Here is a 20,985-nt window from a genome sequence, read left to right as displayed (position 1 = left end):
GAGTTGGCTATCACATAAAAGGCTATGTCATATGAATTTTGATTATATTGTAAAGATCAGTTCAACTAAGGTAGTTAGAGATATACCTAAGATTGTGAAGCCCTATAATCCAATATGTAAAAAATGTCAAATAGGAAAATTGGTCAAAACCTCTTTTAAGAGTATACAAGACAAATCTAATGATGTTATTGATCTTATTCATACTAATTTGTGTGGCCCTGCTAGAGTTAAAAGTTTTCAAGGTGATAGATATTTTATGCTAATCATTAATGATTATTCTAGAATGATGTGGGTTACTTTTCTAAGGGAGAAATTTGAGGCTTTTGAAAATTTTAAAATCTTTAAAGATAAAGTTGAGATAGAGACAAGATTGAAGATTAAATTCTTAAGGTCAGATCATGGTGGAGAATTCAGATCCGGTGAGTTTAATAAATTTTGTGAGAAGCATGGCATAAGGAGACAATTTTCTTCTCCCTGAACACCTCATCAAAATGGAGTTGTGGAAAGGAAGAACAAAATTATCTTGGATGTTGCTAGAACAATGATGATGGAAGCTAGTCTACCTCATATCTACTGGAGAGAAGCAGTGAGCATAGTGGTCTATACATTCAATAGAGTACATATCAAAGGAGAAATCGGTAAGACACCTTATGAATTATGGTTTGGCAATACACCTATAGTTAAGTATTTCAAAATCTTTGGTAGTAAATGTTATATCAAGAGAGATGATATCATTGGCAAATTTGATCCTAGATGTGATGAAGGAATTTTTCTTGGTTATTTTAATGAAAGAAAAGCATATAGATATTATAATAAGATGTTAGACACAATGCACTACTGAGAGGGGGTGAATAAGTGGTTCTCAAACTTTTCCCTTTAGCAACCCTATGTGTATATAACGGTTATGGGATCTAACACAATGCAGACTTACTAGTTAGTGGGGACACAAAATTACAAATGCAATCACACACAAAGGGACATCACATAACACTTGCATGTATGAGGAAAACCCAAGATGGGAAAAACCTTGGTGAGAAATGTTGTTGGAGTCTACTACTCCAATCCAACCTCACAACCAAATCTTTGTTACAATGTTTAGGGCACCAACCCGATGAGCCACAACCCCTGCCTTGTTTATGGGCTACAACCCAAAGGAGCTACAAACCTTGATTTAGGGCACCAACCCAAGGATCACCAACCCCTAACAAATTTATGGGCTACAACCCAAAGGAGCTACAACCCCTGCACTAAGCTACAACTCAATGATCACAAAGATAACTTCAAATACAAAATTAAAAATATTTTTACAAGTGAATCTTGTAACCATCTCATATACCTCACTCTGTTGATGAGACACCTTCTATACTGCACCAGCTCACTCTTTTGTTCCTCTCATTTGCTGCTTCACTGCCAGCAAACTCTACTAGTACACCTCTCCTCTTCTTCTTCTCTATTGGATCTCCTCCTTACTGCTCTGCTCTTCACCAGTACTACACTATGTCAGTTCTATGTCTACCTTCTCTACAACTTCCTTCACTTATGCTCTGTCAGTATGGACACGACTGGTTTTGCTTCGCTATCAATTGAACACTTCAACTTAGTCCACCCTCATTCTTAGTCTCTCTTCTCAGGTATGCATTGAGCACTTGACTGATTTGCTCTCACATGCAGAAGTAACTCTCAAACACTTCATAGTAGCACTATCCTCTACTCTTCAGTAGCAACTTAACTATGTCTTTGGCCTGCATATTTATAGCTTGGTTTTCCCACCAAAGGCCTATTTAAATTCTAGGCGGTTAGGGTTTCCTCATCATCCTCGAGGCAAACCAAATCCAATCAGATATTGCCTGATCTAATCTCCCTGATAGCCAACAGTACACCTCTCCCATTAATGCACCTTCTTGATCATGTCTTCTATCTTTGGCAATCTGCTTTCTACCCTATTGGTTGATCTCTTGGTCAAACACCAAGATTGGTCTTGTGGTTTTCTTCATCCACCTCAATCTCCTCAATCACTCTTAGTTGGTTCTTAGTTGTCCTCTAGACCTTGAGCCTCAAACCTCTGCAATAGCTCTACAACATGTCCCGTGATTTGTGGGATCTACCATTAATGTCGACCAACTCTGCAACTACCTTATCGATATTCATTCCATCTACCACTGCATGCAAGTCTGCCACCTTGAATCCATGTGGCATCCATGTCGACCAACTGCTAGCTTGAATCTTCATGTCAGTCCAGATAGGATCACCGATCAAACACTCTACCAGTTTTCTTTTCCATCAGTTTACTAACCCTGCCGGTATCTCACAGTTTGCCAGTTGACTCCTCATATCTGCACTTTGTTGAACTTCTAATGGAACACCTAAACTAGTCTTCAAACATGTCTATCCAAAGCATGTTCATCTCCATTAGATGGGAGTCACAAATTTTAGCCTCTTTATTTCCTTACCAGTTCTCATACTTACCGGTAGCCATCTCGATGACAACATGTCATCATCCTTTAGTGGTTTCTAACTAAGATATTTGTATGTCAGTTTCATTCTCTATTTTCAGCTACACCACTTTGCCTCCTTCATCATCTTAAATAACCTCTCTGCCAGTTTGTCAAGGTGACAAACTCATCACACTTCATTTTTCTAGGATCCCAACATGCTTGCTTAGTCAGTCCAGTGCATATACCTGATTTCATGCACTTGAGGCATTCCTTCGATTCACCAGTAGATCTGGTGTGAGCCTTCAAACACTCTCCTTTACTTCTTCTTCCTTATCTCACAGAACTATGGTGCACACAATGCATAATAGGAGATAAGCTCCACATACTGGTGGAGTGACACCTTGTCATCTACATCCTATAATGCACTCATGTGGCTGCCCTATTTGTGCAACATATCTTCAAACAAGTACATGTGATCTGTTGTTGGCACTTTCCCTGTTAGTCATCTCTTCCCATGGTATTGCATCTTCATTCGGTGGGATTTATGTTGTTCTACAACCTCACAACATACTAGTGACTTGTTCATTCTTCTCTTCTGATGTTGATGTGACTTAGGTAACATTATGCCTCTTCATCACAAACAACATCCAAGCATCCTTCCCTTCCTACTTGCTCATCCTTGGTAACCACACACTATCAACATAACACTTATCAGTTAACCTCCTTTCCTTGCTGGGGATACATTGTATCGGTATCAGTCACCTTACCATTCCATCCATATAAGTCAAGCACTGACATGTGTACCGGTGACTCCCGAGGTCATCTTCCTTACCTTATCAGTGTCCTGCAACACAAGGTGATATCCAAGATATCTCATTTTGTACTCCTTCATAACAGTGTTGTACATACATCTATTCTACCAGTAGTCATCCCATACCAGTTTACATCAATGACAACACATTGCCAACACAAGAGATTGTAGAGAATTGTGGAGAGCACTAATGTCAAGGTGGATGAGCTAAATAGAAGTCAAATCAAAGTTTTTGAGCAAGAACTGGCAGTGGAAATGATCATAAATGAACCAGTAACACCTTTACCAGAACATAATGTTGAACTAGTTACTCTAATAGTATAAGAAAATTCAACAGTAACTGAAGAACCGGGAAGAGGACCAGAGAGTCAGAAGACTCTTAGGTATGTGAGATTGAATCATTCAGAAGATTAGATCATTGGGGACAAGAACAATGGATTGATGACAAGAAGAAGACTGGGAACTAATGAGGTATGTTTAATTTCTCAAGTTGAAATGGTATCAATAATTGAAGCATGTAAAGATGAATGTTGGTTGAAAGCTATGGAAGAAGAATTAGATTAGATAGAGAAGAATAACACATGGACTTTAGTTCCCCGACCTAAAAATAAGAATGTTATTGGAAATAAATGGGTTTTTACGAATAAATTGAATGAAGATGGAGAAGTTGTAAGAAATAAAGCTAGATTGGTTTGTAAAGGATATTCTCAAAAGGAAGGAATTGAATATGGTGAGACTTTTGCACCTGTAGCTAGGATTGAAGCTGTAAGATTATTTCTTGCCTATGTTGCACATAAGAACTACAAGATTTATCAGATGGATGTTAAGTGTGAATTTTTGAATGGGGATCTTGATGAGGAAGTTTATATTGAGAAACCTGATGGTTTTTCACTTTCAGATGATAAAATGATGGTTTGCAGGTTACAAAAAGCTTTATATGGATTGAAACAGGCACTAGAGCTTGGTATTCAAGGCTAGATAAATATCTTTTGAAGCTTGGTTTCACTAAAGGTAATGCTGACAATAATATATATTATAAAATCATTGATGATGATACACTGATTATTAAAGTTTTTATTGATGAAATAATTTTTGGAGGTGATGGTAAGTTGTGCGTGGAATTTTCTAAGAATATGGAGAAAGAATTTGAAATGTCTATGATTGGGGAAATGAAATTTTCTTAGGCTTGCAAACTACTCAAACTAATAAAGATATTATCATCTAACAAACTAAGTATGCTAGGGAATTTTTGAAGAAATTTGGTATGGAAGACTCCAAACCGGTAAGTACTCTTATGGTTAGAAGTGATAAATTGTCAAGGAAAGATGAATTTGAACCGGTAAATCCTACAAGATACAAATCTATGATTGGAGGTCTGCTTTATTTGACTCAGACTAGGCCTGACATAATGAATATTGATTTTATTGCAACAAGATATTAGAGTGATCCTAGAAAAAATCATGAGAGTGTGGTTAAAAGAATTTTTAGATACTTTCAAGGTACATCTGAATATGGTTTATGGTACCCTAAGGATGATGACATTACTTTATGTGCATATACAGATGCAGATTGGGAAGGAGATGTTGATGACTGGAAAAGTACTTTTGGTGGAGCTTTCTTTCTTCGAAAGAAGTTGGTTTCATGGATCAACAAGAAACAATCATGTACTTCTTTATCTACTAGTGAAACTTAGTATGTTGTTGTTGCTACTAACTGTACATAAGTCTTATGGATGAAGAAAATGTTAAAGGACATTAAAGCCTTGGCAATTGACACTCAATTGGTTGGTTTCAATATGTTGTCATTGATGGCAACATGTTCCGGCTTCATATTTTGGTTTAGTTGTGGACCGAAAGATACTTCATCGGCACCGACACTGGCACCGACAAGTTGGAAGGAATTATTTGGTTACCGACATTGCAGGACGAAATGGTTCACATTTAGATTATCGGTATTGGAGGCTAACATCATTTGGGAGATCCAACATTGACAATTGTTTTTGATATTCATGTATTTATGTTATTGACTTGACATGTATATTCATATTGTAATTATCCTTGTAAGCCGACATAAGGCATGATGGATTGTAAAGGGGTATATAGGTTAGTTGATTAGATCATTTTGTATATAGGCAAGGATATGGAATATGATGGAATGTAATGTGATGAAAAATATATGAGAGAGCTCATGTATGTGAGGATATTTATGTAAGAGGGTATTCCAGTAAGGGTTTAGGGTTTCAGGCTGGAACAGATAGAGCTTGATCGGAACTGTATTCAGGCATAGAAGATGCTATCTTTGCAATTCACTCATTTCTTTGGATTGTAGTCCAGATTTGTATGTAGTCAGTGAGGCTCCTTTTGTGATTGAGCAGTGTGCTCTAGGCTGTAAGCCTTCCTGCAAGTGCAGGCCCCTATATTTTGTAATATCTCTTCATATGGCTAGTGGATTGATATTGTGGGTCACAAATCCCACTGTGGTTATTCCTCTTTTATGTTTTCCATGTATAATTCTCTTTTTTATGGTATTGATTTGTGTGATTGGCTCATTGGTTTCTTTCCTTATTTCAATTATATATGTATTAGTATACCACTTGGTGAATACATGTTTTGATAAGATTAAAATTGATCATTTTGGTAGAACACTGATTCATCCCCTCCTCTCAGTGTTCTTGGATTCCAACAATTGGTATCAGATCCTTGTGCCTCAGAGGAAGTTTAATATCTTGAAGAAGATCCCGAATCCAGAATCCATGGATATGAGTTTGGAGAAGCAACTTGAGGTAGCGCTTGAAGATTATGATGCTGAAAGGATGAAGAACTTGAAGTTACAAAATGAATTGAATTCTTCTTGGGAATTCATTCTTGTCCTACATGAGAGACTATCATTTGTTCAAGCTAGGAGGAAGGAACTTTTGCAGAATAAGGATAAAAAGGAGAAAGATTCCCTTGATGAGAGATGTTTGAAGCTGAGTCACAAGAACAAATTTGAACAATGTGGAAGGTTAGTTCATGAAAATGATATGTTGAAAACTAATTTAGTACAATCTTAGAGTAATGAACAAGAGCTTGAGAGATAAATTATAATTCTGAGAGATGATTTGACTATTGCAAGTGACTATAAAGAAAAATTCAAGATTAGTTTAGCATAGCTAGATGAGTTATTGAAAAGACAAAGGCAAAATGGAGATTCTAGTGGACTTGGATTTGAACATGGTCAGAGTTCTAGTACTGCAAATGAAGATCAAAACTATAAGGCACCAGTAAGGTAGCTTAATGCTTACAAATTTAATGGTAGATGCTTTATTTGTAATAAATTTGGTCACATGGCTAGGCAATGTAGAAATAGAACAAATCAAAACCCTGATTCTACTCCCGGTCAATGTTCTAAATTCAATAAGTATGGTCATAAGATAGAAGATTTCAGAATGAATGTTAAACATTATGAATGTGGAAAATCTCAACATATGGCTAATTAGTGCAGGTCAAGCAATTGTACCAGTTTTAGCAAAGCAATTCAAAAGAACAATGTTACATGCTATGCATGCAATGAGGTTGGACATATTGCTATGTTTTGTAGAAGCAAAAATCCACCAATTAGTAATAATAGATCAAATGAGAAAGGGAAAGAGAAGGTAAATGAAATATGGCAAGATCATACCCAATGATGGGTCAGGAAGTTAGAAGAACAATTAGCAGATGGAAATGCACCGGTTACTCAACCAACAAAGGAGGTTGCTCCTGCACCGGCAGGAAGTTCATTTGGTAAATAAGGAAGTTGCCTTAGGGGTAGGAAAAATTCATGAAGATAGTGCATATGCCCCGAGAAGAGGTTCTGGAAGATGTTCCAGATATTGGAGATGCTTATCAAGCATGGAGATGTTTGATCGAGATCTGGTATCTTCCATCGAAATTCATTCATATCAATGATGGATTAGGGTTTCTTGGAAGTTAAAAGGATGAATTCACTTCATTTTTTATCACTTTGCATTCAGATAAATTTAGAGCAATTGAGAGGAAGTCTAAGGCGATTTAGTGCGATTGATATCTTCTTGAGTTATTTCACTAGCAATCAGAAGAGTTCTTTAGGGTTTTTCACTGACTTCTATTCACAAGTATTTATCTTTCATCATGGAAGAAGGATCATCATCTATACCTATGTGTATTGAAAACCGTACTATTTTTGAGGTTAAGGACCATCCTACCTATTTTCAAGAGATATCCGCATATTGCTACCTTGGATGATTCAGTTGGCACATTTTATTGTGTCCGAGAAGGATTTGCATATGTCGATGATGTCAGAGCTTGCATTCACTATCATATTAAGGAATTAGGAATGAGTGATATTAAGAGCATGTACATGAGTGAGTTAATGGGAGATTCTAGAAATATTAAGCCTGAGTACTAGCATATTGAGGATCTAGGGTTTATCGACATTCTGAATATTCCAGAATTTGAAGATGAGATTGTTAGATATGTTTTGAGCAGAGTGCATGGATAATCTATCTAGTTAGACAGACCATATAATATTTCTAAGGAGGCCATTAGGGCAATCGCCAATTTACCGTAGGTTGGACAACATCTCGAGAAGAAGATATCTTATGATTAGGTCAACAAGATCACTGACCCGAAGCGATCAATGAGGTTTAGCACTATCACAGATAGAGATATTAGATTTAGAAGCATGGTCATTGGTTACAAGGTAACTCAATCAAATTGACTAAATTCTATTTTTATCTCCTGCATTTATGTAGCTCATAAAAGGATGAGGGAAAATGAGAAGTTAGATCTAGGTGGTTGGATGTTCGATTAATTGTTGATTAACCTAGGAAAGATCGAAGGAGAGAAGAAAAGAACATTTTGTTATGGAAACCTAATTGTCTGTTTAATGTTGTTTTTCATTAATGAGACTCCTGGTTTTGGGAAGAGACAATGGGCATTCGATATCCTAGTAGGGAAGCAACTAAAACAATCAATTACTACATTGGGTAGTCAGAGAGATGACAAAGTGTGGGGTTAATTTCAATTATTTCAGAAGGCTATGAATTCTAGGGAGAGGGTTCCAAAGCACATTGTTGAGAATTACTCAGCCAAGATATGCTTCATAGTTAAGAAATATGAAACTTTGATGGAGGCAATCAGGCCCTAGAAGATTTGGATTGAGGAAATTAGTTATGAAGTTGATACTCAAATTCTAGATGCTTATGCATAGTTGATAATTGATGCACCTATTGGTGAAATTGTAAAAACCTTTGGTATTGCTAAGCAGAAAAAATGAGGTTGAAACTGAGTTCAATGGGAAGAAGAGGGAGAAGCAACAGGGCAAGGCAATCAAGTTTGTGGAATAGGTTTCACAGGACATCAAGGCATTAATTGATTCTATTTCAGAGAAAGGGAGAAAAAGGAAAGAGCCAGAAATATTCATTTAGCCAATTGCAAAAGAATCTGGATTTGATAATGACACACTCTTAGCATTCAAGAGGGTATTAAGGAAGAAAAATGAAAAGGCTAAGGTGTAAGTAAAGAAGCAACCAGTTAGGAAAGTTACTATCAGGGTACCAACACAAAAATGAGCTCTAAAAGAAACACCTTCAACCCCATCTGATACTGGAAGAAGAAAGAAGGATGACATTGATCTTGCACTTGTATCTGGTAATGTGACTACTATTCCACCCAAGACTTGTGTAGAATTAGTTGATGAAATAACTAAAGATGGTATGTTGAAGAATATGCAATTTTATTATGAGCATTTGGATGATAATGAACAGAGAGAAGTAGAGGAATCAATTTTTTTGTATTTGGATATTTATAAGAAGGCCTTGTTAGAAATTAAAAACCAAATACTGACACAATTATATGGCATATTAGATGCTGGAAGATTATCAATAATGGAAGAGGATGGGCATATAAAGATTCAATAGTTGTTATCTATTATTCCAGAGGAGATGGAAAGGACTCTTGAGGTTGCAGATAGGAAAATCTTTCATAGCAAACACATAATAGTAAGTCTTATGTTAGGTAGGGTTAATGAGATAGTCAAGGAGACCCACAAGGCATGGGTTAAATTATTTTCAGAAAACCATGGTTTTAATACTTTACCAAAACCTAAGACAGATACTACAAACATCTTGGTTGAAGGGAAAGGTAAAGGTATTATGGGTACTTCACCCTCAATTTAAAAAAATATTAAGATATTGGATATAGAGCCCTCGATAGAGACTAATGTACATGTAAATGTTGAGATACTGATAGAATCAAAGACTGTAAAGGTTGCAAGTGTGTAGGTTACTAATGTTGAGGACAACAATCCTTTGGATCAGAATGTACAGGATGAGGACACAGTTTCTAAGGAGGAACTGGTAGTAACTGAGACTACACCAAGTGATGAATCCATTGGCGCAAGTGAGGAAGCTATAAAAGTTAAACCATCAGAGGAGAAGAAAGGGGAATCTGATAGGAACCAGTAGTGATTCCATCATTGTTGTTAATTGACACCTCGCAGGTTGAAAAGAAAAGCATAACAAAGATGAGTTCTACTAAACTCATGATGATGGTTGCATAGAAAATGATGAAGGAAGGATCAATGGATAAAGGGGTTATTGACCAGTCTATCATTGTTTTGCATAAACTTGTCCTGAAGTGCAAATTTGATAATGAAGCGATCCCATCCAACAAGATTAAAAAAATCATAGAGCATATTTCAAAGGACTTTCAGTCTTTACAACATATATCAAACTGACAGGCACTCGAGAGGTTCACACAGACAAAGAGAGCAACATTTGATGAAACAATTGAGTCAAAAAAGAAGGAGATTAATAATAAGTTGAAGTTGATTGATAATTCATTAAGGTAGTGTATTAATATTTATAGAGTATGTTGTAATACAAGTTTACTTACTGCAGAGACAAATAAAAGGATTAAGGATATTCAGGAGGAGATTGTAGGTATAGTCAATTCTTTTGATGGTTCACATTCATTGACTACATCTATTGATGGTCAAATTTTGGTTTTGGAAGCCCAAGTTTTATCTCTTAATAGGGAAAAAGATAAAATCATAAGGAGAGCTAGAGGTCTTAGAGGATTGGTGAGTCCTTGGTTGGATTCATTAAATGTACATAAGAAGGGGTGTATAGATATGGTTGGTAAGCCCACACTGATAGAGCTTAATGAAAAAGAGTCATATGCCCATATGCTAAATGGACTTGTATCTATTTCTAGCACTTTCAAATCAGGTTGGGATACTTTTTTAGGCCTTTTGGAGAAGGCCTATCTAGAAATTTTCAAATATATTCAGCTCTAGTAAGGTGTTTCGGGACATTCATTATATAGTCTTTCATTCTTTGTCCCAGTTTTTGGTATTGATGTCAAAGGGGGAGGTATAGGTGAAAAATATTCAGGAGGTATGGAGTATTTTGTTCAGATAGATATTCAGCTCAGGGGGAGAAGGCTCTACATGAAATCGATAGATGGAAACCATGATCATTTTTCACATGAGTGTTGCCATCAATGCCAAAGGGGGGGATTGTTGGTAATTGACACTCAATTGGTTGGTTTCAATATATTGTCATTGATGGTAATATGTTCCGACTTCATATTTTGGTTTAGGTGTGTACCGACAGATACTTCACCGACACCGATAGGTTGGAAGGAATTCTTTGGTTCCCGACATTGCAGGCCGACATAGTTCACATTTAGGTTATCAATATTGGAGAGTGACATCATTTGGGAGATCCGACATCATCAATTTTGTTTGATATTCATGTATTTATGTTATTGACCTGATATGTATATTCATATTGTAATTATCTTTATAAGCTGACATAAGGCATGATGTATTGTAAAGGGGTATATAGGTCAGTTGATTAGATCATTTTGTATATAGGCAAGGATATGGAATATGATGGAATGTAATGTGATACAAAATATATGAGAGATATTATGTATGTGAGGATATTTATGTAAGAGGGTATTTCGGTAAGGGTTTAGGGTTTCAAATTGGAACAGACAGAGCTTAATCGGAATTGTATTCAGGCATAGAAGATGCTATCTTTGCAGTTCATTCATTTCTTTGGATTATATTCTGGATTTGTATGTAGTTAGTGAGGCTCCTTTTGTGATTGAGAAGTGTGCTCTAGGTTGTAAGCCTTTTTGCAAGTGTAGGCCCCTATATTTTGTAATATCTCTTCATATGGCTAGTGGATTGATATTGTGGGTCACAATTCCCACTGTGATTTTTCCTCTTTTAGGTTTTCTACATATAATTCTCTATGTTATGGCATTCATTTGTGTGATTATCTTATTGGTTTATTTACTTCTTTCAATTCTTTATGTAGTAGTATACTAGTTGGTGAATACATGTTTTGATAAAGTTAAAATTGATCATTCTGGTAGAACATAGATTCACCCCCACTCTTAGTGTTCTTCGATTCCAACATGAAGTGCATTGCACTGGACCAGTAGTTATTCATTGTGATAACTTTGCTGCTATAGACATATCAAAGAATCAAGTACTTCACTCTAAGACAAAGCACATATCTATCAAGAATAACTTTTTGAAGGAGAAGGTGGAAGAAAATGAAGTTAGACTGGTTTATGTGAATATGAAAGAGAAGATTGCATATATTTTCACTAAACATTTGCCTAAAAGATTATTTGAGTAGCTCAAAGACAGATTAGGGGTTTCCTCCCCTCCGACAGAGAATTGATTGATGTTATTTGGCATGAGTTCGATATTTTTTATCAGAGATATTATTCATTCCAGCATTGATGTGGGGATGCTACTACTCAGGGGGAGTAGTTAGCCTTGTGATTCAGTAGTTTTTGTTTTTCCTTTGATATTTTTGTTAGATTTCTGGCATTGATGTCAAAGGGGGAGAGATATATGTGAAAAAAAGAGCTTTACAAAGATATCATTCACAAGGGGGAGTTTGGTCTTTGTTTCAAAACTTCATTTCTGTATCTTTGAGTGGGAGATTGTTGGTTGTCTTCCATTGGGGGAGACTTGTTTGGAATTTATTCACACTTGGATGTTTTTCACATCTAGTGTTACCATCAATGCCAAAGGGGGAGATTGTTGGCCATTTGGTGGAATTGATTATGTGTTGCATTGATGTTTTGTCATTGATTTCAACACTAGTTGTTTTAGATGCTTTACTAACACCCTTCTGGTCCCAGTAGGATGTTTGGTTTCTAGTTGGATTGGACCATCATGATCTGGTATGCTCTAGTATGTTTGGGTTATGGAATTGGTTTATTCATGCTACTCAAGTTCATGTTCAGTTAGTTGGTTTTGTTCTGGTGATCGGATGCTATCCTGCTTGCTAGTAAGCTTGGTTTATTGTTCCGACGAGGATTTCACTGGCAAAGCTTTGATGATATGCATAAGTGTTATTGGTGTGGCTTCTGGTGGAGTTTCGAGATGCTAATAGTGATCATGTTTGAGACTTAGTTGATTAAGATTATTTATTTAGCGTGTGGACCTATATTGGGTCCTGGTATTGTCTAGGTTATGGACCACCTTAATGTAACGTGTGGATTGGACTTCTCGACATGTTTCCGAGATATCTTATGGGTTGGATATTATTTTTTTGGTTTTAGGATGACATGTTTTGTAATTATGTAATTGATTTATTGTTTGGTGGCTGACCTTATTGTTTGTGGTTGAAGGTTTGTATATATATATGATGTAAGATCTCATTGTAGATCATATGGAAGAATATAGGAATGAGATATGGATATGTAAGGAGTGAATAATGTAATAATCTTTCAGGTAGAGGATTTGGTCGATCATTGGTGATCGATTTGGGTTTATGAAAGAGGATTTAGACCTCTGGTGTTGAGCTTAACCGGAACTGTACTAAGGCATAGGAGATGCTATCTTTGTAGTTCATTCATTTCTCTGGATTGTAGTTTGGATTTCTATGTAGTCAGTGAGACTCCTTTTGTGATGAGCAATGTACTCTAGGATGTTGGTCTTCTTGCAAGTGCAGGCCCCTTAACTATAATTCACATACTTACTATAGAAATATTATCTGATTGTGCGTAGGCTTCCCACCGTGGTTTTTCCATTTACCGAGTTTTCCACGTATAAATATTGTTGTCATGTGGATGGTATTTATTCTCTGATTATTGTTTATGCTTAATTGGTTTATCTTCTATTTCAGTATTTGGTTTATGCATTCTGGTATTGATCTTTTGGGTTCTAGTATTAAAGTTTACATTTCTTAAGGTTCCAGTAATTTGGTGACAACTGATTCACCCCCCCCCCCCCCCTTCAGTTGTCTGCCAGTTATTTGAACTATCTAACAACATGGACACTCTATGAGATATTTTACTTTAAAATAGATAGAATTACTCAGGAATGTTCATGAAACCTCTTCAAAGTGTGATATTGTGGCATTTTTTCTATCAATGGCTCAAGAATAATTCAGATCCCAAGGATAAGACATCAAGGTTGTACATTTATTTGTCTTGTATAGGGGATTGCTTAATTCAAACACCATTTTGGTTTTCCCACCTCCATAATAACTATGGTAATACAAAAATTTATGTGCCCTATGCTAGACAAAGGTATTTATAAATAACTAACATGCTGAAATCAAATGATTATACCTTAGGAATAAAACCCTCTCATAGAGTTTCATATAAACATTGTGATGTAATGCTCTCTAGACGAGTCCTGCAAGTGTTGATGCAAGTTCAACATGATAAACAAAAATGACAAACATGAAATAATACTTGAATGTTGTAGTCTACTACTAAATATGCTAAATACTTAGATATACAAATATTTGATTGATCATAAGGCCAATTGAATTGTAACTTAGAGGTTTTGAATGATAGAGTATAAGTTTTATATAGAGTTTATAAGGTTATTTAAAATGTATACCGACAACCAACAATCAAATAAAAAGATTGAGATTAGATAATTAATGATAGAGGTAGATACTTAGAGACATTTGAGTTTGGGTTCATTTTTAGAGGGACAAGGGAACTTGACACCATAGTCCACTTAAAAAGAAGAATAAAATGGGTGGTAGTTTGTTGGGATCTAGAAGGTAGAATGTAGTATCAAAATTAACATATGATGATAATTGAATTTTGAGTTTAATAATTATATTATAGTATAACATAAGGAATAGATTGTCTTAAAATGATTGAGAAGAAATAATACAAAAGTAAGGGCACAAATAGAGAGTGAAATTGTAAAGCGGTACCATTTATGAGAATACCAAAATATTGATCAAAAGTTGAGATAAATACTTAAGAATATTCATCATTTTATAAATTTTATGGTGGATATTGAATTCTTTATAGTAACTCAATGAAAGAATCTAATACCAAGTATGACAATTTGCTTACACTCTAGGAAAAATCTAAGTTATAGTTATGAATAAATTAAAATGAGGTGAAACCTAGTAATGTATGTCTCTAGCAACACTAATACTTATTGTATGCTCTTTTTCGGATGCATAGGAAAAAATGGAGTCTCTGCAATGGATAATTTTTGTGCCTTTGCAGTGGATAAATTTTGTTGGGCTGCAATGAATGAGGAAGTGGATGAATCTTGTTGAGAAGAAGAGAATACACACTTTTAGATAGCAAAGGGAAAATTTTCATGGGGGTCAATGGTCCTATGCCCAAAAGGAGTAGGCTGCACATTTCCTTAGGAACAAGGGAGTCAATGTCTAAATACACAAAATAATGGTTTCAAATGGAATGATCTACAGAGGAAGGAAAGGTTAGATGGATTGAAGGGGAAGTTAAATAGTAGGAAAGGAGATTTGGTGGATTATTATGGGAACAAAAATATCCTGGTTTGGCCTTCCCTATAATTGAGAGCAAACAAAGTCCTTATTAGAAATATGGAAGAGAAAGGAAAACAAAGATTCAAAATACACTCTAAACAACAGATTAGTTGATTCCAAAAAGGCCATAAAAATAATGCTCACTTTTTTGGGTATCCCAGGGAAGAGAAGATATGGACTAGGAATGGACAAAGATCTATGTTATTCTGTGTCTAGCTAAGGATTTTAAAAAGGAAAATAGAAGGGGGGTGAGATATAGAGGATGCAACATGGAATGAAAGGAATATGCAAGAAAAAAATCCGTGGTAATAAACTCTTTTTAATTCCTGTAATGGTGAGAAAATGGTAAATGATAGATCAAGAGGAAAACTACCCTTTCCCTTGAAGAAAGATGAGAGTCTCACCATTGATTACCCTTCAAACACTTTTCACCATGTTACATTAGGAAGAGGAGAGGATAATTCACTAGATTCAATCTCTCCACACAAAGATGGTAGATTGAATTCTGAATGAATTGGGAATGATAAGTTGATCCCCTCTTCCTTGTTTGAAATGGAAAGGAATTGATTGAATTATGTAGTGAAAAAGTGACAAAGAATTGATTATAAATTGAGATCAGAATAGGGGATGAAGTTGTTCACTTGGATCTGGTAGTAATATGTCGAGATGAAGTCACCTTGTGAATTTAAGGAAAAGTTGCCCGGATTGTGGCAAGAATGTACACGGTCCTCCAAAAAATCCACGAAATAAAAAAGGTTTTTCCACCTCTTTAAATTGAGCCTGAATCTGAAAGTACAGCTACACACCTGCAACCTACACATAGAAAAGAGAGGAAAATGGGTTGGGATTGGGGTTTCACATTTAGGTCAAACCCCAGTTTTGGAATTAACCAAGTAGTGAAAGAAAGTACTTGCAAGTAGTTGTAAATGAAAGAAAGAATTGTAAATCACCTCAAGGGAAGTTGTGATAACAATATTGATAGAAGTTCTTGTGTGGAATTGAATGTTGGGATCAATCCCCTCTTCAATGGTTGAATCCTTGACTTGAATGCAACACCTAGCCTTGAAGGGAGACTTGAGAATGCTCAATGTGGGAAAATAATGCTTGAATGCTCTTGAATGCTTGATCTCATGTAAACTTCCCACTCATCCCACTTTATGCAAATGAGAGGATAAATTCCCCTTAAATACATGATAGTGGATTTGATTTCTATCATGGGCCAACATCGGGGGAGTTTCCCAGCCTATGCACAACCAACAATGCAACCCTAGGAAGGGTCCTACCCCAAAATAGGGTAGGGACAGAAGTGCCACACCCCTATCTTGGGAGGACAAGTGCACCACGCCCCTATCCAAGGGGGGATAGTGGCACCATGCCCTTGTCCTACCCCTTTCTTAGGGGAAGAGTGTAGAAGAGGTGATGCAGAGGCCATGGAAGAAGTTATTTCTGAGGGCTGAGAAATCTCCAGTCTTTGATCAGGCTAGAGGATTTGAACACATGTGTGTGAGAACCCTAATGCAGTAAAAAATTGCTAGGGTCACAATTTTATGACACTACAATGCCATCAAATCTAACAGCCCCAACAATTTATCATTTAAAGAAGTTATAATTGATAGTTAAATGGTGTGGGGAGGATGGGATCAAGAAGGAGCTACTGGAATGGTGGAGGAAGGCTTACCTAGGAAAGGTTGTTAGACATAAGATACCACTGAGATGGGGGTTAATCAGTTATTTCCATTTTCTCCACCCTTAATCTCCTAAGTATGTGTACCAATTAGCATTCTAATACTTAGTAGGCTTGCTGATAAGATAAGCCAAGACAATGCAATGCAACCATACACAAGGGAACATCACATGACACCAAAATATATGAGGAAAACCCAAGATGGAAAAAACCTCTATGAGAAATGATGGTGGAGTCTACTGCTCCAATCTAGCCTTAAAATAGAAATCTAAATACAATGCTTAGGGAACCAATCCCTGATTTAGGGCACCAACCCAAGGAGCATCAACCCTTGATTTAGGGCACCAACCCAACGAGCACCAACCCCTACATTGAGGTCCAATGCAGTGATCTTGAATGAACATAATCAATTACAAAAGTAATAGCCTTGTTACAAATGGACTTTGTAACTCTCCTGCAAATCTCTTCACTAGATCTTCTATCCAATTCACTGTCGATTATATTTTCATCCTCTCACTGCTGTAGCCTTATCTCCTACTACAACCTTATCGGTTCAACCTCTTTTCTTCTTTGTTGGTTCTTCTCTCTTCTAGTTCTCTTTCCTCTTTGTTACACTGCTGCTTATCACCATTGGTCTTCTTTAGTTAGTCAAATATCCACTATTTGATTTCTGTCAGTTCTTAGCTTACTAGTTCTCTTCTATTTCTCACTGTGCTCTTCTCCTTTTTGCAATCCTCTTTGCCTCTTCTCTGCCAATTCAGTCACCACCGGTACACTCCTCTCTCAGACTCATTGGTAGACTACTAGTTGCCACATTGTTGCCAATTGAACTCTTCAACCTTTTTCTCTCTCTCATGCTCAGTCTCTTCTACTTCTTCTCGTTGAGCACTTCAACAATTTCACTTATTCACTAGCAACACCACACTCTCATTCAATGACCTCCTTTATTGATTTTGACTTGCATATTTATCAACAAGTCTTCCTGCCAAAAACCAATTCAAAATTCAGGTGGTTATTGGTTTCTTCATCAACGTCAATGCAAAACAAATCCAATCAGATCTCATGAGATTTGATCACCTTGATTGATGATCTCCAACACATCAATCAACACCACCATTTTTGTGCCTTCCAGAACACCCCTTCCCTATTTAGCAATCTGCTTTTAATCTGTTGGTTGATCTCTTGGTCAATCACTAAGAATGCTTTGGCGGTTTCCTTCACCTAATTCAATTTTCTCATTCAGTCTATCATGGATATTTGTTATCCGTTTGACCTTGAGCCACAAACCTCTGCTACACATCCCATAAATCACGTAGTTGACATAAATGTTGACTTGTAACCATCTACTTGACTAACAACATTTTCACCAACCTGTGCATACATGCCACTTCACCTCCATGTGGCCCCTTTATTGACATCCACCTTTTCAATGTTGGTTATGTTAGTTTGGATAGGATCACCAACTAGGCACACAACCAAGTTCATATACTAGTTCATAGACCCTACCGGTTATACCCTAATCAAGCTGCTTTCAACCTTGCACTCCTCTTCTCTTTCGGTGTAACACTCAATTGTTCAACACACTTGCTGACCTACCTTATGCACATCTTCAACATATGAGAGCCTAACACCTCTACACCTTGTCAGCTTTACCGATGGACATACTTACCGGTAAACACCTTTATGACACCATGTCATCAACCTTCAATTACCTCCATCTATCTCCATATGTGGTAACAAATTTCTTCACCATTGAATCGGTTCTTCTATTAACATTCTTGTCAAAGTGACAAACATAACCTCCTTCTCTGTACCAGCAACTCATCATGTCTTCTAGGTTGATCTGGTGCACATACCTGATCTCATGCACCTAAGGCAACTTAGTGTTTCACTATCTCAACCAGTATGAGCCTTCAATCACTTGCCTTTAACTCTGTTGTCTTATCTCCAAGAAATATGATGCATTTCATGCATAATAGGAGATAAGCTCCACTTACCAGTGGGAGTGGTTCCTCGTCATCTGCATCCTGCAATGCACCAATGTGTCTTCCCTATTTTAGCAACATATCTTCAAACAAGCACGTGTCATCCGGTTTGGGCACTCTTATTGTCAATATTCTCTTCATCCGGTGGTAGTCCTATTGTTTCTCATCCACACAACATACTGGTGACCTGCACAAATTTCACTTTTGGTTTTGATGTGAATTTGGTAACATTCCCTATCTTCATCACAATCAACAACCCAACATCTTGCTCTCTTGTTAGTTGGCAACAATGCACTGCCAACATGTCACTTATCGGTCTGTAGACCTTATGTATTCAATACAAGTCAACATTAACTTGTGTACCAGTGACTCCAATGGCCACTATGCAAGATGACCTTCTCTCCCTTTCTGGTAACACACGATTTCCGATATTCATCAATGCCAACACTTCTCATCAATCTCCCATACCAATTACCATCCTATACTAGTTGGGATCATTAACAACTCAATGCCAACAATCTCCCCCTTTGACATTGATGTCAACACATTTAGTATCTGGAATACTACAAAATCTCTCCCCCCCTTTGAAAACAATGGAAAAGGGCACTGCCAGAATGTTTCCTCCTCCTTGTGTTCATCAGGCACTAACATAGTTTTCTCTCTACTAGATTCTTTTCCTCCTTTGACCATAATACATTGGTGATGAATAATGATGAACAATAAATACCCTAATTGGTACTGAGAGGGGGGGTGAATTAGTACATACAAAAACTTCAGAACAACTTATCAAGTTAAAACAATGCTAATAGGTTGTCTTCATCACTGAACTTAACCATGGCAATACCGGTTAAACACAGTAAGACTTCAGATAGCTAATATAGTAAAATTGAATACTTCAAATAGCATTAAACACTTGATAACTACTTCACCAATATACTCATACATGTGTTGTATAAGTAATACCATAACCATTAGCTTTGCATGCATATTCACCTAAACAAAGATTGCTCAATCATCACATGAAAAATGCACAACTGATGACACATAGATTTTTCATGTGGAAACCCAAATGAGAAAAGCCACGATGGGGATGAATACCCAAAAACTTGTTTTGAACTCTTTAGAAGCTCACTCTATTCGGAGCCAAGTCCAGTTAAAGACTTTACAATAAGGTTTTGTTAGGAACCGATCCTGTTAAATATCACCCAATTAAGGGATGGCTATATACCCTGTTAAAGGTTGAAACCCTATTAAAGGTTACCTCGCTAGAGGATTTGAAGAGCTCAATGATCTTGAGTCACCTAGTTAGAGGATTTGCAATAGGCATGTTAAAGCTACCCGATAAAGGGATTTTCCTACTGTTGAAATGGTTAGAAGATAACAGGTAAAACTCTGATCTGATAATAGCACTACATGCTAAGGAAGATCCTTTTCATCTCCTCTACTTGACAATCACACTTTGCAGTTTTCCACTCACTGGTCTGGCAAGTATCTCATCACTCAGATACAAACACAACATTTTCCAATACAAACAATAACAACCATCATCGACCTTATAGACAACAATTAGGTCAGTAGCATAAACCCTAAACCCTAAACATTTTAGGTTTACAATTACAAGTGGTCCAATCCTGACCATTCAAACACTTTGCATAGAATAAAACAATCTCAAATAGATCACAAGTCATTCTGCATCATCCATTCTTCACTGCATATGGAATTCAGTAACCCATCATACACTCTTCACATATCACTAAGAAGAATGTTCATTCCCGAGGTAGACATTTAATGCAATCAATCTTCACATGAAATATCCTCAAGGAAATCTTTCACATGCACAAAAATGAAGTGGCATCTTGATCTCATCCTTATCTCTTAGCTAACTCATCACAAAATGTCACCAATTTCATCGTAGAAGCTAGATTGCCAAACCGGAAACCCTAGAGTTGAGACTACCAACCGGTAGTCACACTTAGTGAAACCCTGACAGCAGTCCACTTCATCCCTTCATATCGGTTCTCCTAATTGAAAATCAATAACAACTTCTTCCAGTATTCATATCAGTTCACCTTCACTTATTGACATCAATGACAACATACATTATCATTATATTGATTCATCATATGTCAATAGTCTCCCCATTTGGCATTGATGGCAATACGCAATGTAGCATTGCAACTATAAACAACATAGACTAGTGCAACTATAATATATATCTTCTCCCATATCATATATCTTCATCATCAGATATCTTCTCCCCCATA

Source organism: Cryptomeria japonica, chromosome 5 (assembly GCF_030272615.1).
Source record: "Cryptomeria japonica chromosome 5, Sugi_1.0, whole genome shotgun sequence".
Classification (NCBI taxonomy): Eukaryota; Viridiplantae; Streptophyta; class Pinopsida; order Cupressales; family Cupressaceae; genus Cryptomeria; species Cryptomeria japonica.
This window is presented reverse-complemented; position numbering follows the sequence as displayed.